Raw genomic sequence first — 26,331 nt, forward strand, 5'->3', positions numbered from 1 at the left:
CCAACGTGGCCCAGTTGGGAGTGTCCATGTTCGGGGCTTTTGTACATGTGTCGGCCACTCTGGCGGCCCTCTCCTCCTCTGTGGAGACTATGCGCCAGTCGTTCTCCATGCCGTCTTCCGGCCCAGATGCCACCAGGGCCCCCTGTGGACCTGACCTGACCAACGCAGCCAGCTCGGTGGGGATCCCATCCCTGCCACAGTCGTGAGTCGGAGGTCGAGCAGGGGTGGACACCACAGCAACTGGACCCCAGCAGATGAAGGATGTGCCCGCATCATGTGCACGACGGCGTCGGTGGATTCCATCAGCCTGGATGCTGTCGTGCTGGCAGAGGCAGTTGCGTCGGAGGCAGCGGCAGGCTCAACGTGGGAGGCATCATGGCTCGGGGAAATCTACATCAGAGGGGCAGGCATCGGCCGGAGGGCAGGAGGACCCTAGAATGGGAGTGTCTTCCGTGTGGCAGCGGTTGGGCCAGCAGATAGGTGCGGAGCGGCGGCAGGCGGAGAAGGCACGGCTCACAATGGTCAGGGCAGAGAACTCCATGCGCAGGGCGCTGAGGCGGGCTGAGTGCCTCAATGGAATTCGCAGGGAGTTGGAGGTGGACATGGCGTTATCCCTGCGAGACCTCTGGGCCAGAGAACAGGCGAGCCTCCAAGACATTGAACAGGAGTTTAATGATGCCCTGGCCCATGACATCAACAAGTGAGCTGTTGGACTTACCCGCCGCCATTGTATATAGTTCATTAGTGTTAAGTTTCATTTCTTTTTTATTTCATTTGGGGTGCATGGACTATGCCCTGCATTTTTGTACATAGTTATTAATTAGGTAGGTTTCATTGTAGGTTTCATTTATGTTGTTGGGCTCATGGACCCTGGATTTGCTATTTGTACATAGTTGTACAGCGGATTTTTCTCCTTCATCTTTATTTTTCTTCACCATGGAGCAATGGATATTATGCTTTTCTTTCCCTTTGGATTTGCTTTGTTGGACGGTGACTTTGGACACATTTTCTTTTGGATTAATTTGGATTCTCATTTTTTTTATTTATCATTTTTTGGGACATGCTGCATTTTCATTATTATTGGCATTATTGTGTGTTTTTATTTCATTCACTTCATTTTGACTTGATTACATTTTTGTTTCTTACTTCAATGTGTGGTCTTCTCTCATTGGTTTCATGCATGTCACAATGTGGGTTTTCTCAGTCATGAATTGCCATTGTGTGGGTCGGACAGACTTGTATTCATGCGCATACTGCTTATTTGTGATCTATCATGTAATGGGGATTTCAATTTGGAGTGGATGTAAAGCTTGGTTGGGTGTTTTGACTGGGGTGCTGTGGGGTGGGTTTTGTGTGGCCATAAGAGCCAGGGATCTGGATTGCGATGACGTGTTGGCTGGGAGACATGTGTCAAGGCCTGCTGGCAGGTGCCCGTCAATGATGGGGGGTTGGGGGTGCAGGGGGACGTGTGTGGGACATGTGTGGGGGCCTGCTGGCAGGTGCCCCTGACTGCTGGGGGGTGAGGGTGCTGGGGGTCATGTGTGGGGGCCTGCTGGCAGGTGCCCTGCACTGCTGGGGGGTGGGGGTGCAGGGGGACATGTGTGGGACATGAGTGGGGGCCTGCTGCCAGGTGCCCCTGACTGCTGGGGGTGGGGGTGCTGGGGGACATGATTGGGACATGAGTGGGGGCCTGCTGGCAGGTGTCCTGCACTGCTGGGGGGTGGGGGTACTGGGGGACATGTGTGGGGGCCTGCTGGCAGGTGCCCCTGACTGCCGGGGGGTGGGGGTGCAGGGGGACATGTGTGGGACATGATTGGGGGCCTGCTGGCAGGTGCCCCTGACTGCTTGGGGGTGGGGGTGCTGGGGGACATGAGTCGGACATGTGTGGAGGCATGCTGGCAGGAGCCCCTGACTGCTGGGGGGTGGGGGTGCTGGGGGACATGTGTGGGGGCCTGCTGGCAGGTGCCCTGCACTGCTGGATGGTGGGGGTGCTGGGGATATGTGTGGGACATGAGTGGGGGCCTGCTGGCAGGAGCCCCTGACTGCTGGGGGTGGGGGTGCTGGGGGACATGTGTGGGGGCCTGCTGGCAGGAGCCCCTGACTGCTGGAGGGTGGGGGTGCTGGGGGGACATGTGTGGGGGCCTGCTGGCAGCTGCCCCTGACTGCTGGGGGGTGGGGGTGCAGGGAGAATGAGTTGGTGATCATATTGCAACGTGACATGTGGCTTGGCTGGGGGGATGCCCATGGTGGATGGACTGCCTGCGGGACATGACCAGGGGTGCAGGGTAGTCCCCTGTGGTGTGGGCTGCCTGCAGGGGCCGTGGAGGGGGTAGAGGGGACACCTGGGAGGACCCACACTGCCAATTCACGTGTAGGACTCCCTGTGCACCCCCAAAATACACATACCCAGTCGCGTGTGAAACTTCCTGCGCACCCCTGAAATACACGTACCAAGCCCAATCGCGTGTGAAACTTCCCACGCACCCCTGAAATACACGTACCCAGCCCAATCACATGTGAAACTTCCCGCGCACCCCTGAAATAAACGTACCAGGCCAATCGCATGTGAAACTTCCCGTGCACCCCTGAAATACACTTACCAAGCCCAATCGTGTGTGAAACTTCCCGCGCACCCCTGAAATACATGTACCCAGCCCAATCGCGTGTGAAACTTCCTGCGCACCACTAAAATACACGTCCCCAGGCCAATCGCATGTGAAACTTTCCGCGCACCCCTGAAATACATGTTCCCAGGCCATTCGCGTGTGAAACTTCCCGCGCTCCCCTGAAATACACGTACCCAGGCCAATCGCGTGTGAAACTTCCCGCGCACCCCTGAAATACACGTACCCAGGCCAATTGCGTGTGAAACTTCCCGCGCACCCCTGAAATACACGTACCAATCCCAATCGTGTGTGAAACTTCCCGCGCACCCCAGAAATACATTTACCCAGGCCAATCACGTGTGAAACTTCCCGCGCACCACTGAAATAAACGTACCCAGGCCAATCGCGTGTGAAACTTCCCGCGCACCCTCGTAATACACGTAGCCCGCTCGCACAGGCCCTTTTGCGTGTGAAACTTCACGTGCACCCCAGTAATACACGTTCCCCGCTTGGCGTTTGCTGTTTGGCAGCCCTGTAAACTGGTCAGGGTTAGCGCAGCCCTTTGCGCTCATTTGGGAATTTTGATGGCTTTTCCTTGCGCAAGGGCATTCTTGGGGGCGTAACTGGCGCTGCTGCAGGTTCGCTGCGCCACTCTGCGCCATGGCTGGTTTTGGAGGCTAAAATCCATGAATACGCTGTGCGCGGAAATCGATTTTAGCGCACGCGGCTGGCGCAGACATTCGCATGAGCACACTGCGCCACTTTTGTGCGAAATTCTATGAATTACCCTGTAAATTGGATGTATTTTGAAAACACGGTTTAATATGTAATCAGCAATAGGTTATCCATTAGGTAAAATCTTGTCTTGGAAATAATACATAATACAAATTGTCGTGCAAAACTGAATATAGGCAATGCATTACTCATTTAAAATAGTAGGTATAGAGAATGGCAATGTCAGCAATTCCTACCTAGGTAAATGTTTATGATATTTTCTTTTTTTTCAGCAGATGGATATCTGGGGTCTGTGGAAGGTCTCAACCAACTGCATCCTTGATGCGAATGATAATATGAACGTAATCTAAATTGCATCGGAGTGCTAAGAAATGTAATTAGCTGTCTTGCGATCATGATTGGTTGAGCGTTGACCATAATGTGCAATCTGAAGGCCTAGCATAGTGTATTTCTGTGTTTGGATCCAGCATCAGATAAGAAGCGATTATCGCCCTCTATTGAAGTTGCATTAGATTGATATTGATTGAACATGTGGGAGACAGGACACCGACAACAAAGCCCTGTTAATGGGGTTACCTGGAAGGGGCTGAATGCTGGCATAACGCTGGCATTCAGCGAAATGTGAACGTGTTCCACAATGAATACAGAAAACGGACCCCGAGAAAATGGGAGAGTTCAGGATGCTGGGTGGGAATTTCAATGAGCACTCTCTCATTTTAAAATCTATTTGAGGAACAGTTAATCATATCAACCTGAAAGCTAGCTGTATTGCTTAGACTTTCATACGCACTAAGTATTGTCCTTTAAATTACGATCATGAAAGAACTTGCAATGCATTTCTCACTTATTTCTACATATTGCTTGACTATGATGACACAGTTTTTATGTATGTTGTGATTCGTGCTTTTGTGCTGATTTTAGCCCACACACGGATTATAAAAGATAAAAGTAAGCAAAGGGCAACATGAGTAATGGGGGACCGGGGAAGGAAAGCGATATGTCAATCAGCTAAAATGAAGAGCGGTGACTAAGCCTAGAATGAGTACTGCATTGTGAGGTGAATATAGGGCCAGTACAAAAGGACCAGATAACGCTTGCTTTCTCTTTGTGAGCTCCTATAGGCTCCAAGAGTAGGAGTGCACATTCAACATGTGTTTTACAGGGGTGTTTGTAGGTTTTGTGATAATTCTTGCCAGTGTATTACAATTTTGTGTTTTTGATCCATAGTTTCTGTTGTCATTTTTTTCTTTTTGCCACTGCATTGCCTCATAAAAACACCCCACCAATTTGATATGTTCTTCCCCACGCCCTTTTGTCCTTTATCCCACTCCAAATATTTTTTGAAAAAAAGAAGCTTTTCCCTTTTATTATTGCTAATCCCGTTCGACTGTATGTTTTACATTTTGGGCCTTGTATGATGTCTGCAATTTGTTTAACTTAACTCACCTTTAATCACACCAAAAAAAAACGAATATACAAGCAACGGTTCCCATTTTGTACTGAGCTCTATGAAATTCTATGCACATATGACGAGCATACGTGAATCTGAACTAACATCTCCGGAGCCCTTTCAAGAAGAAGGACAGGAAGTGGAGGAAATATCAAACCAACCGGCCAAATACTCTTTTTTAGAGGAATTCAGACTTTTTTTTTAAAAAAAAGGCCAAATATAAAAAAAAATCCAAAATGGGGGTTTACTGCGACTCCACAAAACCAAGAGGGGACATAGAGGACAAGGCAGCCAACAAAGGAAACGAAACAGACAGAAACAATGGCGTTCAAACAAGATCTATGATCCAACCAAAGAGGAAAACCTAATATACAATCTTACCGACACCATCCTACCAAAGGATCTAATTTCCATACTAAATTAAGGGCTTACCTTTTGCCTGACCAACAGCTATGACTACGTTGAGACTATCACAGATCTCTTTCGATTCTGTAGGAAGTTGAAGTTGAAAAAATATTTTTTACACGAGATGGGACAAAGGAAAACAATACCCACACCCCCTCTTTCAGAACTATCTTTGCAACATGTGGAAGACACTGTCAGCCTCCTAAATTTATCTAAACAAGAAGACACACATACAGTGGCATCATTTGCCCTGGAACAGGTCATCATCCTTGGACTGGCGAAACATACTCAACTTAAACCCCTATCTTGCTTCACCCCAATTATGCCCCCGGATAATGCTATTGACATCTTTCAAAAGGCAGTACAAAATGAATTAAGACAACTATATGTTTCCAATCATAAAACCAAGCTCAACCATAATCTCAATCAATCTCAAATACAAGCTATTAAGATCTTAAAACAAGATTTCAACATCACAGTGAGGACAGCGGACAAGGGTGGCAACATTGTCCTCGTCAAAACAGAAGATTATGTTCAAATAGCGAGAGACCATTTGAGAGACACCGACTGCTACGAATCACTTTCAACCAATCCTACCAAAAAATTGGCCACAGACTGGAAACTTATGAGCTCACACTGGCACGACAACAACCTACTATCAGATGAGGAATATGAATACTTAAATGTTACTCACCCCATTCTTGCAAAAATCTATTTTATGCCTAAAATACATAAATCATTTCTGAAACTACCGCCCTGCAGACCTATCATTAACAGCATTGGATCTGTCACAGAAAGAATATCAGAATATATTGATCACTATTTACAACCGCTAGCCTCTAGTTTAAGCTCTTTCATAAAAGACACCACGCACGCCATTAACCAATTGGAAAACATCTACTGGGAAGAAAACTATTGGTTTGTCACCTTAGATGTGATTGCACTCTACATCAGCATTATCCACCAGAAAGGCATCTCTACAACTGAATTTTTTCTCAAAACCAGATCAGTTTCACTTCAAGACCAAAACAATATGATTCTGGAAATGATTCATTTTACCCTCAATAACAACATATTTTGTTTTGGAGATCAAATTTATAAACAGATACAAGGCACCACAATGGGCACCAAATTTGCACCACCCTATGCCAACTTATATATGGACCACTTCGAAACTCAATTCGCATGGCAACACCCAGATTTCACAACCCATAACAGATTAGCCTTCTGGGGGCGCTATATCGACGATATCATCCTCATCTGGAATGGCACGGAACAACAACTATGTGACTATCATAACTTTCTCAACAACAATGATTATAATTTGAAATTCACCATCAACTACAGTCAAGAAAACATTAATTTCCTGGATCTTCATTTATATCTACAAAATGGAGCAATCCACAGCACATTATATACAAAAGAGACAGCTGTGAATAGCCTCCTACATGCTTCGAGCAATCATCCTCGCCATATCATTCACAATATCCCATTCGGAGAATTTCTCCGCATTAAGCGCAACTGTACTTCAACCGCAGAATGCAATAAACACCAAACTGCCACGATGCAAAAATTCAGAAACCGTGGATATAGCTCCAAACATCTGAAAACAATGCTAAAAAAAATGAAGAAAGATCCAGACCTAGTCTACTCCAAAAGACAACTAAAAGATGCATCTCTCCGGAGACATCCAGGTTCATCACCACCTTCAGTACCAACAATCATAGTATCAAAAAAATCCTACTACGAAACTGGAATATCTTGAAAACTGATGCATATCTAAAAACTCTCTTAGACAACAAACCAAATGTAGTGTTTCGGAATTGCATCAATCTCAAAAAAATCTTAAGTCCATCATACTTCAACAATAAAAAATATGAGATCTTCAAAAAAGAATCTTTATCAAACAAGACATCTTGGTTAAAAGCACCCGTACGAGGCAATTACAAATGCAACAACTGCCAGCTTTGTCCACACATGATTAACGCGAAAAAATACTTTTTCCAAGCAAATGGCAAACAGATCAAAATCAAACAACTCATTAACTGCAACAGCACTTTCGTCATCTACACCATCATTTGTGTGTGTAAAAAGGCCTATATTGGAAGCACCATAAGGAAATTGAAAATCAGAGTTGGAGAACACTTGAGAGCCATTAAAAATCAGGACACAACCTCTCCTCTAGCACTCCATTTTCTACAGCAACACCACGAATCAGATTTCAGTAATATCCAATGTCATGGATTTGAGAAACGCTTACCATCACACAGAGGAGGCAAGCTGGAACTAAGCCTCCGCAAGAGAGAAGCCTATTGGATTTGGACAATGGACTCAATCCAGAATGGGCTTAATGTTGACCAAGAACTGCATCATTTTCTGTTGTGATTACTGTCGCTCCTATACAAATGAGAGTCTCGTTTTTTGCGCCTCTCTACATCAATGTCGAGTATAGAATGTATATGTTGTTGGTATTTCTGACTTTACTCTATGAATTACTCTGCAACTTACTGAACAATATTTAGTCGCAAGTGTTGATCGTATAACCTCATTCATTGATCAGCAATTCCTCCTTTCCAGCCCATCGTTATTTGTCTACCTCCCTACTCAAATTCTAAATGACTAACACTATCATGTTCTACCTAGCTCCAGGCAACACATGTACAAGTCTATTTTTATTTAAAACTTGGGGGTGTATCGCCAAAACTCAAATCGATGTAAATCCTTTCTGTGATGTATTAATGTATCAACTTGATGTATTAACCTGCCAGACAATTCTAACTTTCACTGTTGCTATCCTATCCATATAAGAAACTTACTCATTACAAGTTCTTGTTTTCCTATGTGTCGATAACACAACACTCTTTTCGGCATTTACATGCATCTCTATACATACCCACACGCTTTTCAGTTATAACAGCCGTACCTTCAACACACCATGTTGAGTAGTACATTTATCATGTGACTATCACATCATTTCGTGTCCACGATAACATACTTACTTTTAATCAGTAAATACGACATTCATTTTTACAACTTACATATATCAACATCCACACAGCAATTCACATGATTCTTAGTACCAACAGCCGTTTTTCTAAAGATACCGTGCTAAGGAAACAATCGATCACGTGACCACCACGCTATCTTGCGTTCGCGATCATATATTCACTTCCGGGTCAATACAAATAGTACCCGCACAGGCGCACACAGCAATTTACAACGAACGGACGACAAGCTGCACACACCCGTGCCTTACCTCAGCGCGACCCACAACCATAGGTAAGAACGAGGCAATAGACCTACCCTTAGTTTATATAGAGATATGAACAATACCTTCAGTACCATGACCACCAAGTCAGACCACACACATTTTTATGCCACATCTTTGCATTCCATTTGTTTTCTTTAGGACGTGGAGAGTAGCCATAGAAAATCTCTCGTGATTTCGCCATTCGCTTTGAAACACATCGACTTCATTGCAATACCAAATAAAGGGCTACCCAAGTAAGTACTCTGTCAATACACTTGCATATTTTTACCCTACATCCCTGCAAAATCTACCTTAGAAATAAAGTTAACATTAATTGACATTTGTTCACTTCCATATTTAGAATAGTACATTTTCCCTTCTCTTGCAACCCAGTGGGTTTTCTAAAAAGAATTATTCTCTTCTTTCTTCCCTCTTTTGGTTTTACCAGGAAATTTAGGATACACAACGCATAACACTTTTGATGAATATTTTGCATATTTGTTCCTATGCATCAGTATACCTCTAAACCGTACTAACCCCTGAAGAACCGTCACCAGCCTGACAGTGAAACACGTGTTGGGCAACAGAACAAATAAGGATAACAGAACAAATAAAGGAACAACATGGTTAACACATGGTCAACAGATTGAATGAAACTGTGATAATAAGGGCAACAGAACAAATAAAGGAACAACATGGTTAACATATGGTTAACAGATTGAATGAAACTGTGATAATAACTCTGAAATATAAGAGGGCCTAGACTCTGAACAACCACCTCTGATTATAACAGACTCAAAACATAGCGAACCTCTAATTGGTGAAGCAACAGTGATTTAAAGTATTTAACTCCATTCCAACTGTGAAGTAACAGTGATTGCAAGCATCTGACCCCAGAACTGGTAATTCAGTCAACCTCGAACTGTGAAGCAACAGGGACTATATCTATTTCATTAACTGATAACTGAATCCATCTGTGAACTAATAGGAAATACTGAACTCACAAACCAACTGAATTCATCCGTGAATTATCAGGACTTACTGAATCTGCAAACCCACAAGTGCAATCAAATCCTTTTTTCGAAACATAGAACTATTGCTAATTTTTACTTCATCCATAACAGGATTTTTGAATTATATGCATTTTACTTTCTAAATTTCGGTCTTCGTTGTACAACCATTGGGAATGCATTAATGAAACTATACCATTTTGGGTAAAAAGTACCTACCGTGATATAACAGCCTACAGAAATGTATTTCCAGATTGCATAACTTTTTCTGCCTGGGCTAAGTATCAAAGAACATACCTCTACAAAACACATTAGAATCACAATTTAGTTATTAGTGGAGCGCGAAACACTTAGAGGTCTAAATAGATAGTTATTCAGTGTGCTTAGCACATACCGACCTTTCTGGTACAGTTATTTTCCTATGTGTCCAATGAAACGTGTGTGAATCAGTTTGTGAGCCCTAGTCTGTTACTTGTCTTTCTTGAAATTGTTTAATGTAGTCCTAATAAGGAAGGAATTAACATTTTGAAGCAGAGGAAAAGGATGTCTGGGATGAGGATTTTGATTGCTAAATTTGGGTTTTGGATAGTGTTTGTCTCTTTTCATTTTGGGCCATGTAGTTGTCAGATGCCCGTAGGCAGGCCAAGTGTTACCTGAGGTGCAAGAGTCTTTGGAAGTGGCGTGGAAAAAGGAGAGGAGGCATGGTTGACAACAAAGTCTTTACCTCTGCCACAGTGGGTGGGGACAGAGAAGGCAGGACTGTCAACAAAGGGCTTTCCACTGGCACAGGCTAAGGAAGGGATGATGCAGTGAGCCCCTATGCCAGATGTTTTGGATATGAAGGACGAGGAGGACTGGACAACATACAATGCCTTAATGTAGTAGAAGTGAGTTCTGCAAGAGAATCCCAGTCTACGTTATTTTTTGCTGGATCAGTTTGTGGATCACTGTGCAGTGGAACGCTGCTGTACCTTTAACTGTTAAGCCCTGCCTATATTAACTGTAGGTGGCGCGTTGCGCTGGCTTGCGAGTCCGGCAAGAGAGTCCCAGTCTCTCCCCAGTCATTACCTGAGCGCTATCAGAGTTTTGTTGGCATTCTTTACACCTGTGACATTATTGTATTAAGCAACGGAAAGAAACGGCCCCGTACCAGGCAACAACAGTGATTCCGAACAATTTCGCCTGTGTCAAAACAAACAAGACACGAATAGTAAGGTGAGTGAATCTGCGGCTGCACAGCTTTGTAAAACACCATTGTTTTATGCTTAGCGACAGCGATGATTACGGCCACTGAAGTTACAATGGTTACAACTGTATCATTAACAGATAAACACAATATAACTGAGGCTGAGCTCTTAGAAGCTGAAAATGTGTTTGAACATTCGAGGATCACGCAGTCTGCCAATCCAGGGTTTAAAAAAATAATCAGAAACAGCTACTGGCGAATGCAAATGAAATCAGCCTGCTAAAGAAGCAAATGTCTGTGTGTGAGTGGGGTAACAAGGCTTTGAAAGAGGCACTGAAAGCACTAACAGACAAAAATACTACTGTGCAAAAGTATTCAACAGAATGGCATGAGCCTCTCAGCCTTTGCCCTGAATCAAGCCCTGACAAATGTCCAGGTGAACGCAGCGTTGAGATGAGGTTATCATCTCACTGCGAAGATGAAAAACTAACTAACAACAAGTCGGGCACCACTGATGATCAAAACATGTTCAATACGAACTTTATAAACGATGTGGAACATTCCATAGCAAATGACAACAGACAGGACAATATCCAACCAGCTATAGTGAATCAGCACGCAAAGACAGAGCGTGAACAACTTCAAGATGCTGCTGAACTAAAGGAACACATATGTGAAGAGTCACCGTTCCTTTTCTTTGATGAAAGATATTTCAACAAGGACGACATTCACCATATCTCTACTCCTTCTGAAGAACCAAGGGAAAAACTAAGATTAAAGTCCATCAAATGATGGAGCGACCGAAATGGAGAAAGAAATGAATTAGGAATACCGGCGGAAACTGCAAAAGAGGTGGGTCTCCTGTCATGAGGATATTTCACAAGCAACAGTACGCAATTCCCCAAGTGTGCAGTGCTCGAGGACCTATTCGCCCGTCAGTCAATCATACTTCTGTTAGTGACGCAAACAGACATAGTATGCTTCTCTCCACTATGGTGGGGTCTCAGATCCACAATAACGTAATAGCAACACTTACAATCTTGCTTGCCCCCTTTTTAAAATGATATGAAGACATCATGAAGGACCATGATACTCTACTCACAATAATACATGTGAAGCTTTTACACTCAGAAACCTTTACAATGAATGCAAGAGGCGGAATCGTCAACTAGGTGGCAAGCACGGTTAAGTGATATTGCCCAGGGTGAACACATAGATAAAATTAATATGAAAAAAGATGGAAAACAAACTTCCCTAGTGAATCACCAAATGGCTGCAACCGCAGTGGAGGCAATTATAATAACGGATCAATGAAGACCAAAGTTCTCATGAATCTACTGCAGGTGAGGAGGTTACGGAAGAAGTTAATTGTAAGAATGATGACAAAACCAAAGACGGTTTCAAAACTCATGTGTCCTATCCAGCGTACAAGGAACAGCGTGCATTGGTAATTAAAGAACTACTTAAACATAAAGTCACCTCTAATAGCAGTAATCACAAAAACAGATGTCGTGAGAAAGTCGAAGTTTTCGATATTTTTAAAAGACAAACAAAAGTGACTTGTACCCAAAGCCATCATCAGTGCAAATCCACAAATTACCAAAAGGAAATCTAAAAACATCAAAGGGAATACAAAGCAGAGATCCAATGGGTCTCATGCTTTCTTAAGAAACTTACCCACCCATCTGTTACGGAATAGTCCAGCGATTGGGGACCGAAGAGTGGTCTGACATAAGCCAACACACGTTGCTATATCGAATATTGATGATACGGCTAATATTGGCGTAATTGCAGTTTCAACAAACATCATTGGAAATGTGTCTGAAGTTGCAAACAAAGGAAGTCAAGGCATGAACATTCTCAAAAATCATGACCCATTGGAAGATCTGCCTCAACATTTGGAAGACAATGAAGATACACTTACAAGTGGTAGGATCAACTTGATTGTGAAAACGATCGAGAAACACCTTTTAGTCCAATTGCCTCACAGACAGATAGGAAAATATAGATACAGCGGGGACTCTGTTAAAGACACAGTTCGTCCTAAGAGTAATATTCCTGACTACATGACACTATCGCAGAAACAGAGGTGGCTTCAAGACTCCATGAAAGAAAATTGACACGCCAATCAAAAGTCCTCTGTTTTGACTACTGCTACAGACATCAATCCTACAAACCCTTGCAACAGGACATTAAATACAAGGAACAAGAATGGGCATCTGGAGAAGATAAGGAGAAAATCGAATATTGATTTGTGCAAAGTCATCTTGGAAAACATATTGTTAGTAATAAACAAAGTGAATCTGAATTGAAAACACATCATGAAACTATTCTACTGTCCTCCGGCACTCAGAACCATCTCTTCAGATGAAATAGGATTTATAGAGTATGCGAAATAGAACAGGCTACATTTGGTAATTCGTGTAAACAAAGGGGTCTACCCTTCCTAGTGAACAGTGCTCAAGGCAATTATTCTATTGGACAGATACAGGGTTCTAGGCCTGTCCGCAATTTTGTGTGAAGGTTGGTCGGCTGAGAAGCAGATCCAAACATAAGGTCAAAGGTATGCTAACCGCTCACTGAGTTAGAGAATACAGAATACAAAGAGTAGCAAGCAAAAATGTATCTGCTAATCATACAAACAGACACTTAGTACATAAAACTTAAGAAAAAGATGCTGGGAAGTACAACATACATATACAAGAAATAATAACAATTAATAATACCATCAGTTAACAAAAAAGAGAGGTGTAATATTTACAACAAAAATAATATACATATTCGTGTGGACACATAGGTACTTTGTGAATGAATCCAAAGGCCAAAATAAAGGCAAAGTGGGATATATCATCACCCAATTTTCAAGGTGTCCTGATTAGTGGAGCGTTTCCTAGTCAGGTTCAGTATTTCTTCTAGTTATAACAATATATGTTCCAGGGTCCTATGGAAAACAAGATATCTTTAAAGCCAACGTGGCAGAGACTGAATAAACAGAATCTGGTTCAAACGGGAACCATTACACGCAGGTGTTCCCGGATTGTTACACGTTTCGGCAGATGTGCAGTAAAGTAGCGTCTGCCTTCATCAGGGCTCCGTAGGGGCGACCCTGCAAAGTGTATAGAGAACTCCAGTGAGTAATTTTGTGGGATGCCAATAATCATAGGGCATAAGTGATAATACACAGGTTCTCAAAACACTGTGCCGGCGGCTTACCTGCCGGTGCTATATATCCCAAAATATATATATCCCAAAATCTCAGTTTTCGATCACTAGAGGGTGTGGGGCTGAGCTAGAAAGGTCCTCGAATGGGTCCTGCTGGAGAGTGTGCGGGCCCAAGGCAGTAGTCGTGGTCTACAACGTGGTTCTGTGTAGAGGACAAAGAGAAAATGGAGTGGTACAATGGGAGCTGTTGTGCGACCCTCACTACTGACTGGAGTGTCCTGCGGGCAAATACCATTGTTTGGTAAACCAGATACATTGGGAAAGTACCTGCAGGTCGAAAAGTGATGATTCACTGGGTGATGAGTAAGTTAAAGTTGAAGTGTTGAATTTTTTCAAAACAGCTGGCTATTTGCTGAAGCGAGTCCTAGAGAGGTCTGGGACAGGGAAGGAGAAGAAAAACCCAAAGTGAGGTGGGAAACGAAGGCTAACTGTCAAAGTAACAGTTGATGAATAAGTTACATGTGCTTTCCATGCTGTGTAGAGGAGACATAAATGTGGGGCGAGAGATTTCACCAAAGTCATATGAACAGTAACGGGCTAGCAGAGTAGATTTGGTAATTCTTCATATGGAATCACTCCTGGCAAAAGACACACTACTAGCTGCCAAAGCAAAAATTCGACCATTTGGATTTGAATTAAGAGCTCACAACCTACAAAAGGCAAAGTACGAGATGCCAAATGTTAAAGATGATCGATCATTACAAAAAAGCTCTTCCAAGAATAAAAAAGAGCAGAAAGTACACCAATTCTTGAATTCATACAAAAGCCTCTGTCTGTTACCTTTAATAACACTATGGGCCAACACAGACAGGTGACTCAAATAAAAGTGAATTCTATCACTGAAGATATCCCTGATACTTGGAGCTGGCTTCCTAGAGTTTTGGCGGCTAAATCTGCTCACTAGAAGATAAATGGTCAAAAGATTTGGGAACCCTAATTTCACGGAACACCAGAGGGTTCAAATATTTATTTGAAGATAATTCAACAAAATTAGGAGATTGTGACATATCGCGATAAACAAAATAAGAAACCACTTAAAGTTTCCCCTTAATGACATCAAGACATAAACTGAAACACACCCGGAGCGCTCAGAAGAAAGGATTGTAAGATCATGCTATTTACCTCTCTTAGCATGTTATGAGGTGATTCCAACTGGCTTCAAAGATCCCCACTTAAAACCCAAATATCATTATAGTAGCACAATAGCAGGACAAAGGAAATCTCTTTGGAGAGATCTTAAAAAGACAAAGAAGTTGCTGATGCCATTAAAGATGTCAGTGTCGAGGAAAAAACTGAGGAGAAGAGGAGAAGAAATGCTCAAGACAATCTGTAAAGCAAATGCAAGGGAAACTTAGGGCCTCATTCCTAGATTGGAGGTAGCCATGGCGCTATTTGCACCATGGCTGAATCCAATACTGGGTTGGTCTTGTTCAATGGGGACTTACCGGTGCATTCCGACCCTGGAGGGACCGGTAAATCCCCATTGAACAAACCATTCCCCATTCCCATTGAGCCCCAGAGGGCTCAATGGGAATGGGGAGGGTGCTAATAACTGGCTCGCGACTAGCAAGCCCGTTATTAGCACCCTGGTCCCTTAGCGGGACCCGTAAGGGAGGTGTGGTCAGACCACACGTTCCTTACGGTTCCCGCTAAGGGACCTCAGAATTGGGCAGTAAGGGATTACGGTGCCGGTAATCCCTTACCGCCCAACTCATAACGACCCCCTTGGCCTCTTCTAAATCAGATCACTGTAAACCACCAGGCCATCCTAAGTTGAGGAGTAACAGGAGGAAAATGGGTTGAACATGGTACTAGAGTCTTTACAGACTCAAATAAAAAACCAAGGATGTACATTTTAAAAACACAGCTGATTGGGTATATTGAATTTGATCAAAAAGACATAAGTGATGCAATTAAAAATTGCAATCATCAAATGTAGCCCGTCCTGGCATACTTACAAACAATCTCCTAAAAAAAGCTCCAGAGGCATGGGCCACATTCATACATCAAATGTTTTCACATATAACAAAATTGGTGAACTACCTGCATTGTGGACAACTGCAATCAAAGTCCCGATTTTCTAACAAGGTGATAAGGCAGAACCAAACAATTATAGACTGATTGTACTTCTAGATGTCATCGGGAAATTACTTGCAGCAAATGTGCAGAAACAACTTGTATCATGGGCTAATGAAATAAATATTTCGGACATAAGACAAACAGGCTTTAAAAAGGGAGTCAGAATGGAGTTGAATCTATTAATTGTAAATGTATTGAACATTCAATCGATGAAATCCCAATCCAATCTGCACCTGGCATTCATTGATCTCCATCAGGCTTTTAACAGTGTGAATAGAGGCAAGCTCTGGAATAAATTGGCTGCCTGGAACTGCCCAGAGGAGCTCTTTCAGGTTATTAAGGCCTTTCACACCAACATAATCAAGGTGAGCCATCTTCCGAAAATTCAAACAGAAAAATGCGTTAAGCAGGGATGCTCCATTGCCTCGACATTATTCAACCTCATTCTAGTATACTTGCCAATTGCTTTAAGAAATCTGATTGATTTGCAGCCAAAAATCAATAATCATCACATCGCTTGGATTTTACACGCAGATGACTTGGTGTTGATTAAGCAAATAGAAATTGGTCTCCAGCGAAAAATTACATCAATTGAAAAACAAAATGCTATCTAATGATCTAGCAATCAACAGCAAGAAATCTAAAATCATTAGTTTTTCATATGGCTCAAAAGAAAAAAGGAAAGAAAAATGTGCATTTTAAATGTAGATTAGGGAACGAAGTCCTCGAGCAAGTCGACTCAATCAGATACTTGCAATAAAGCTTATGGAGAATCAACATGGTTAAAAATGCTAAAATCCAAAATATGGAGAATTCACATTGATACCTCTAGTGATTTTCTATCGACAGAAAGTTGTACCAACGATAACATATGGGGGAGAAGCGGCTCCTATTCTGATGTGGGTGACATGGAATTTACTTGAGGGAACCTTTTGGAAAACTGTACTTCATTTACCTAAAAGTGTGCCAGTGAGTGTCATTCGATGTGAATTTGGGCTCCAATCTTTACATTCGATAATACTGTGGAAAAGTCAGTCGCTTTCCAGGAAAATCTCCATGCAAAACTCAGCGTGCCTTATTAAATTCTTCTAAAACCAACAAAAGGTATTCATACATGGCCTTTGGATGAATGGCATAAGATATCAATAAAGGCTGGATGACGATGCAAAAAGAAAGAGCGCAATACAATCCCTACTATTGCTTCCAAATGAGCATCGTAGGCTGAATATATTACCAAAGTATCTGCAAGGTTACCAAGCGTGTTTCATTACAATCAAAGGCTCAATTTATACAACACAAAAGACATTTTGTTTAGAAGGAAACAAAGAAAGTGATGAGACAATCATTTCCGATTTTACAACCATCCACCCACCATTGAATCAATCAAACATCTGATAATTATGTGTCCTGGATTAATGGAACAGAGAATGAAACATCTAGGAAAATTCATTAGTGATTCCACCTCACTATATGAATGTTGGCGGTGAAAACTTGGCTTAGGTCTGTGCAGGTATAAACCTTCTTGAACAACTGATGGAAACAGATGTAAGTGGCTGAAGAGCCTATTTTTAATAGGTCAGTGGTGGTGCAGGCACCGACTTTTTTGATTGAATTATGGAAATATCTTTGTCTGGTTGAAGACTTTTCCTGGAATGAAAAGACAATACACGATATTGTGGACATTGATTTTCTTGTGTTTTTTTTCTGATAAATGTGTAAACTATGTTTTGTAATAAACTATAACACTTTAAATAAAAAATAAAAAAATAGAAGGGAATTGTAGTTGCAGAGCCATTGTATGTGTTGGTGAATAACATTAGAGATGAAGAGTAGATGGTGGTAAACTAGGGAGTGAGTGCAGGAGAGGTGTTACCAGCCTGGAGACAGATGAGCAGAGAGTGTAGGTGGTAAGACAGTATGAGATGGGTCCCCCAACAGATGTCTAAGGAGAAAGGTGGAACTGAGCCTATGGCATCAGTGCCTGCTCTTGTAGAGGGTGCAAGGTAGTCGCATGCATCCCTTGTCTAGTTTCATGCAGTACAGGGGACATTCACAACCTTGCACTGCATAGTACCCACCTCACCATGGACATGTGAGCACATTAACTTGCTTTAGAGAAATACTGTGAGCAGGAGGAAGGCAAAGTGGGTGGAAACGCTTGGGAGCGGTGCTCCTCTACTTTTTTGATTACGTTTTATCGTTCTTATACTTTTATTTTAAAAAGAAACCATTCTGTAATAGCTTAGTTTTAAAATAATAGTGTAGGAAGAAGGAAATAATTGCACATCAGTGCACTGCACTGAACGTTTTCTTAAACAGCAGGTGCATTTGTTTGGAAGTTTGGATTGTGCATGGTAGGGGGTCAGTGATAGGGTTTTTGGGGAGCTGAGGCAGGCCAGCAGGGAATATAGTTCCACTACTTATTTTCGTACACTTCGACCACTGACTTTCACATGCAAACTATGCAAGACACCAGAGAATTGGGGTGCACCAAATAAGGTATGCTCCTTGCTGACCACGACAATGCACAAGAATGGTCTGAGTAGTCTTAATGTGTGCATGTCACCGTTAAATGCCATCTCTTCCACAGCAGCCTTCAGTGTTATGCATGGAAATAAGTGAGTGACCTCATAGAAGGTTACACCTGCCCACACCCAGCCCCAGGCACACTGACTCAAGTGGTCCTCAGTCCCTCCACTCTCTTACCCTGCCTAAGCACATTTGTCCTCCATGTATACTGTATACACGCCACCAACAGCCAGCAGTGCTTTGCTGTCACTGGACAACCGCCACATTGTGTTGTTGTTGGTGGTGGTAACCATGTGAATGTTCTGCTACTTGGGCAGTCATGGAGAGACTAAATGATGTATCATGCTGGCATACACTGCCATTATTACCATATGACCAGTAGGGGAGTGCTGAACCTCATAGCAGTGGTGTATGCCATGGATGGGCCCATGCTACATCAGCACTGTTCACTCTTGCATTGTGAACTTTTTGCTATTGTGATTGTCTGCTGCTTTTTAATAGTGAACTGTTTTATAACTGATGGTGTAAATACATGTATATTCTTTTACTCAGAAACCTTGAATCAGTGTTTGTGTGAACCATAGTAATTGTTTTCCTTTGTGACACTCTAAACAATCCTCCGTCCTTATTCTTCTTGATCTCTCGGCCGCCTTCGACACTGTTGATCACCCCCTTCTCCTCAACACTCTCTCATCCTTTGGTTTCAAAGACACTGTTCTCAATTGGCTTTCCTCTTACCTCTCCTCCCGCTCTTTTACTGTTTCCTGGGGCGGCCACTCCTCTCCTTCCCAACCCCTTGATTACGGAGTTCGCCAAGGCTCTGTGCTTGGTCCCTTCCTATTCTCACTCTACACCTCCCTCCTTGCCCCTGTGATCTCCTCCTTTGGCATCTCTCACCATTTCTACGCTGATGACACACAGCTCTTTCTTTCCTTCTCTTCCTTCTCTCCTGACCTCCACCTTAAACTTTCCTCCTGTCTCACTGCTATTAAAAACAGGATGGCTTCCTGCTTCCTTTCCCTTAACTCTGACAAAACCGAAGTAGTTTTCTTCCCTTCCACCTCCCTTCCTCCTTCCTCTCCTCCCCCTCTCATTCATTTTCCTCCCTCTAATCTCACTTCCCCCCCCACGCTCGTAACCTTGGCTTTCACTTTGACCCTTCTCTCACCTTTTCCCCCCACATCTCGCTCACCTCTCGTGCTTGTCGCTACCACCTCTGCAATATTCACAAAGTTCGCCCCTCTCTAACCAAAATGCTACCAAACTCCTAATCTCCTCCTTTATCTTTTCTCGCCTCTTCTACTGCTCCTCCTTACTTTTTGGCCTTCTTACTTCACATTTTGCCCCCCTCAAATCTATTTATCACTCTGCCATCCGTACTCTCTGTTTCCTCTCCCCCACGACTCCATCTCTGCTTCCCTTTCCTCCATTGGCTGGCTTCCCTTTCATTCTCCACTAAAATATCACTTCCTCTGACTAGTGTTCAAATCTCTCCACAATCTTGCCCCCCCTTATCTCTCTTCCTTCTCTCATTTTACACGCCCTCTCGTTCCCTTCGTTCCGCTGACCACTTCCTCCTCACTGTTCCTCCCTCCCCCTGTGCCTCCTCCCCTTTCCGCTCCTTCCAACTCCTGGCCCCACTCCACTGGAACTCCTTGCCTCTCTCTATCTGCTCATCTCCTACCCTTTCCTCCTTCCGCACCTCCCTCAAATCTCTCCTTCTTCATTACCCACCAGGACACCTCCCCTACTCTCTCTCCCTTCTCCTACCTTTCCCCTCCTCCCCCCTTATCCTCTCCCATCCCCTTCCTCCAACCTCCCCCCACCTTCCCTCACCATTCTTCCTAGCCCTCCCCCTCCTCTCCCCTTCCCCTTCCGAATAATTGCTCTACATTCTGTTTTGGTGACTGATTCATGTTTGTAATTTGCTTCTGTTGTTACAATTTTTGTTATGTTAATTGTACCCTGTTGTAACTGTACAGCGCTTTGGTATAAAGCGCTTCATAAGAATAAATACAATACAATACAACTTCTGATACTGCTCACTTTACTCTTGAGATAAGTCTCGCTGCTCAGCAATCGCTACAACTTTACTGTGTAGTACAGGCTTAAACCAAAGGTAAATTTGTACTTACACTTGTAGTCTTAATTGTGTGTGGTGTTCCCAAAGGGTACTGCATATGATTCTGCCTAACAAACATCAATGTTACCTGAGCTGGAAAAAGAAGAAGCCAATAATGTAAGAATGTGTAAAGGATGTGAGGTGGTGTTCACAACAGACAGGCTTGTTATAATGCTTCAATGTTTGATTTGGTCACTTCAACAAACATGTCTTGTTGTTCTCAATCAGACTGCAGCTGATACTGTGTTTTCCAAAGCAACTGTGTATTTGTTTGCATTTTTGTAAAAGCAGAAAAAATGAATACTGTAGATCATGAAAATGCACCACATTAGATCATTGCGGTTGCTGTATTTGTCATGTATTTGTATCTGTTTTTCTGGTTTGAATCATTAGGAGGGATGTGGGAAGGCAAAGCATGCTCATTACTGAGCTCTCATTTAGCAGTGAGAATGGGAAAAGGAATAATCCTGCTTTCCTACGTTATGCCCTGTTGGGAGGGGACTCTTTGTGCATTGCAATGGCTGTAAAATAGTAGGATCAGGACTCAAGAACATAACAATAGTGGCAAAAATGTTAATGGCAACTATACCTAGCAAACAAGCACCACTGCTCATAGTTCTGGCACCACAATAACAACATTGGGCCTCATTACGAGTTTGGAGGTAGCCATGCCGTCATTACCGGCGTGGCTACCTCCAAACTCCTGTCCGGGTCATGGTCCCAAAAAAGGGAATTACCGGGCCATTCCGACTTTTTTTACGGGCCTAGTAATTCCCATTTTTGGGACCCGGTACGTCCCCATTCCCATTTGAGCCACCATAGAGCTCAATGGGAATGGGGAGGATGCTAACAATGGACCCGTTAATGACGGGTCCGTTGTTAGCATCCTGGTCTGCTCACGGGTGCCGCTATGCATGTCTGGCCAGACCAGACGTGCATACCACCACCCGTGAGCAAACACGTAATGTGGCGGCCCAGCATGAATGGTGCTGGTACCTTACCAGCACCGTTCATACTGCGGCCGCCAGGATCATAATGAGGCCCTTTGTCTTGTATGGCAGTGTCAGTGTTAGCAGGGGTAGCATGGTGATTGGTAATTGTGCTGCAGTACATGTATTTTGGTTCATCCCAATCATGTGGATGGTGTTGCATCATACAGCACCACAAAAATGCAGGACCCAAATTGCCAACAAACATTCCCTGTCACTCCCTTTTATTGCACAGAGTGCAAGTGATGAAGTAATGATATTCTTTAACTTTACAATAACTAGTGTTTCATTGCAAATTCCTCCACCCTCTATGCTCTGAAATAGTATGTATCATTATAGCTAACATTTTTAATTGTATACAAAATATCACTCTTGTAGAAATGAAAGACTATTGTGGCCTTGCCCCAGGATTTGAACTTGGGAAGGACAGGCTGCAATAATGCAGGTGTCCAGTGCTTTAATGCATGTAGAAAGAACATCATCTAAATTCTGGATGTTTTGCCTCCACTCTTCTGACAATGAAGGTGGTGGTGGTGTATGTATTGCTGTGGCTGGCACACACTGATTTGTTCTCTTTTAGATTTGACTGTCTGTCTTTGAAAGACCCTGTCAATGTACCCTTTCCTCTTCATCCTCTTTATAACTGTGGTTTTATCTTCCTTCTTCTCTTCCCCATAACACTAAATACAAAATGCAGATGTTTGACCGTCTTTATTTTTGTTATCACCAACATCATCAGCATTACCTACATACTTATCATCAGTGGAGTTAGGTGATAATGTAGGAAACTAGGAACATCCCATCATTCTGCACCTTTGCCCTTGGTTCTCTAGCTACAATCAGTTAATCTCCCTGTGTGCTGCAGACACAGGGAAGTGACCTACTCTGTTTGCCCCCTTCTCTCCCTTACACCTGTGGGTGCTCCAGGGATGATGTGTCAAGTTGTTACACTGCCACTTAACACAGTCTTATAAATTACAGCCATTGCTATCATCCTCCTCCTGCCTACCAAAAATGTAAGACTTTTAGTGTACAACAGGTGTTTGGTGTGGGCACAAACTATTGATAAACTCGGTTATAGAGAGTGAAATCACTCTCTTGCCTGAAATAAGTTGAAACAAGTATTTAGTATGGCCACCAGAGGAGGATGCAGTCTAGTATAGTGATTTAACATCTAGGTATGCTATGTAAGAAATACAAGACTTCTTCTCAACAACTAGTGTTTGGTCAATCCACTAAAAGATGGTGCAGTCACTTACAGCCACTGAATATAATCATCTCCATCTTTTCAAGACATTTAATATATTTCTCTGCAGCTAGTATTTTTGTCTGGCAACAGAGAGGCAGCTCATTCACAGTCATGGCAAACATGTGTTCCTGCCCTCCAAGAAATGTAAGGCATTTTCTTTGTAACTACCTTTTGGTCTCACCACAAAATGACAACACACTAAGTTCAGACAAATAATGCACACACCTAATTCAAATTACACTGTAAAGTGTGTTGTTAACATGTTTTCAACTTGCCACCGGTATTTGGTCTGGCCACTAAAAGATAGAAGAGCCACTCATTACACCTGCATATAATCTATGGCTGACTACTATGATTTGAAAGACGTTTCTCTCTTCATCTACTATTTGGTCTGGCAACTAAAATACAGATAAAGAACCTGAATAATATGTATCCTGCCAACCAATAGATATACAATATTTTCTATGGTACTAGTGCTAGGTCTGGATTAAAAAAAAAAAAACACACCCAGTTTAAGACACTAAGGGCCTCATTACGACTCAGGCGGTAAGGGTTTTACGACGGCGTAAACAGCGCCGACCCTTACCGCCTGAGTACGAGGTCCCTTAGCGCCATGGCGGATTTAACACCTGCTTTTAGCAGGTGTTAAAATCCATGGCGCTAAGGGACCATGGAGTTAATTACGCCACCGTAATTTACGGTGGCGTAATTAACGCCTTCCCCACTCCCATTATGCCCTATGGGGCAAAAATGGGAATGGGGAAGGGTAAATGGGGATTGGGGACTTACCGCCCTGCCAACCTCGGAATGGGGCGGTAAGTCCGCCAACCACCATGGCGTAAACATAGTTTACGCCATGGTGGTAAAGTCACGGCCCAGGCGGTAACTTACCGCCTGGGTCGTAATGAGGCCCGAAGGGTCTTATTCACAGGACATTTTCCTATAGCATTGTGCCATTATAAAATGCTTCTGTGAATCAGTCCCTAAATGTACTCCCTTGTCTCCGAATTATTCTAAGATCTGTTTTCACAACTTGTTTCAAGTTTTTTGTCTACTAAATGGTGCAATCACTTATGACCCCTCAAAATAATCTCCTCCTGCCTAAGAAGATACAGCTAAGATGTTTTCTCTGCAACTAGTACTTGGTCTAGCCACTACAGGATAGCAGGATAGCTAATGTATGTATAGCCACCAAAAATAATGTCCTTTTTCTTATAAAAAAATGTAGGAAGATTATGTTGCTAGTATTTAGTTTGGTCACAAAAATGTGTGTATTCATTTAGAGTAACTGTATATAAATGTAAGACTTTCTCTCCTAACGTCTTCTCTCCTTGAAACACTTGTGTATAGGTGTGTTATAAATGCCATATAATATCATATAATATCATAAAAGACAGAACAGTCATTTAAATCCACAAAAGTAATTGCCCCAGCCTACCAAAACAGATAATACTTTTTTTCTCTGCAACTAGTATTTGATCGGGATGTATAATGACAACACGCTCAACACACTCAGGGCCTGAGTTACATAAATGTTTTAACATGGGAAAGTCCTATTGGACACATTTTTGTAAATCAGGCCCTCCGTTTCAGAAAGTGAATGCACCCTAAAAAGAATTCAAATATGCCTTATTTTCAACTTTTTCAAATATTTGGTTTGTCACTAATACACGACTAAATAACCTGCAGCCAGGGAAATCACTTGCAGCCAGGGAACACACTCATCTCCTACCTAGCAAAAAATAGAATACTTTCCTCTGAAACTAGCATTTGGTCTGTCCACTAAAGGTTAGTGCATTCACTTGCAACTATTGAATTGAATCTCCCCCTCTTTACCAAGAAATATTCAATGATTTTTCTAACATCATTTGGTGAGATAAATAAAATGTGACACTGTCACAATCAAACAATATAATATCTGCCTTCTAAGCAAGAAATATATGATATTTTGGCCCTCATTATGAGTCCATGGGTAACCCACCAGTAGCACCGGCAGGCTTACCATCAGGCTCACCTTACCATTTCCACCACCCTATGTCCCGGTAATACCAGGATATTGCGGACAGTGGAGGAACAGAAAGTTAAAATTCCCATGGAGTACCATAGGACTCCATGGGAATAGGAACACTGAAGCACCGGCACCATTGTAATGGTGCCGGTGCTTCAGTTAAAAATCTGCTGGTAAGGGCTTGAACTACAGGCAGGTCAGGCCTTCCGGTAGTTCACTGCCCCTACGGGCAGACTTGTAGTTTACCTGTTCAGAAAAGGTGCAGTAACCGTTGTTACCAGCACTTTTTTTCGGACCTGCAAATTTGTAATGAGGATCAAGGGTTATATCAGCAACTGACACTTGGAGAAGCAAATAAAAGAGGAAATAGTAACTTGTAGACAATTTTTCTGCTGGTGTTATTTCTCGTGTGTTAAAGATGGTGTAATCACATACAACTGAGCAGAATTTACCCATGCTACCAAGAGATATGAGAAGTTTTTTCAGCAACTAGTATTTAGTATGTCCGCTGAAAGTTGATTGGGTCACTTATAGACTCTGAATGTGTGTTCTTCTCCCAACATACTTTAGAGATTTTTTATTCTGAACAATTAAATGGCCTGGTTACTTAAACATGATTCAATGAGATATAGTCACTGAATGTAATGTATTCTCCTGCCTACCTCGAAAGACCACTGATGTGTGTTCTCCTCACACTGAAATGCCATGTGCATCTATGTCATGCAAGGCTGTCAATAGGATGGAGTAAAGTCAATAGAAGTAACAAAACTATGGCATCTCACATTTCAAGGTCCTATCTTTTCCTCAACTAAAACCTTTGTAATATTCTCTCTGTCATCTGACTCCCATTTAATGGTTCTACCTTTTGCTCAACTAAATAATATTTGAATTGGTGAACTCTACCTCATCAAAAGACTATTTCCTTAATTGCTCTAACAAACTCCTCCCTAACAACACTGATCCTGATATTGAAGAATGCATGACCATTGTTTAGCCGAACCACCATAATCAGTTTTCCTCTACCAAGTGCAATGTTCAGAATAGCTCAATTCACTAAAAACTGTCAATGTTTGGGTAGTTCAGATTGTGTCTGAAAAATTTGCCCAGGTTTAGTAATAAAGCAGAGCCTCCAAACGCTTAAAAACAATTACACATCTCAATACATTAATGCAACTCACTATACCTGATGTAAAATGGACACCTAAATGAGGAAACAACTTATCAGACTTTGGCCCTCATTACGACCCTGGCGGAAATCGCGGTGCAAAATGCACCATGGAGCACGGCGGAAAGCTGCCGATAGCGCCATTGGGGGTTGGCGGATTTTCCGCCCCATTCCGACCTTGGCGGGGCGGTAAATCCCCATCCCCCATTTTACCCTTCCTCATTCCCATTTTCGCCCCATAGGGTATAATGGGAGTGGGGAAGGCGTTAATTACGCCACCGTAAAATACGGTGGCGTAATTAACAACAAGGTCCTGTAGCGCCATG

The sequence above is a fragment of the Ambystoma mexicanum genome, chromosome 2p (genome assembly GCF_040938575.1).
Source record: "Ambystoma mexicanum isolate Mex_15411 chromosome 2p, UKY_AmexF1_1, whole genome shotgun sequence".
NCBI lineage: Eukaryota > Metazoa > Chordata > Amphibia > Caudata > Ambystomatidae > Ambystoma > Ambystoma mexicanum.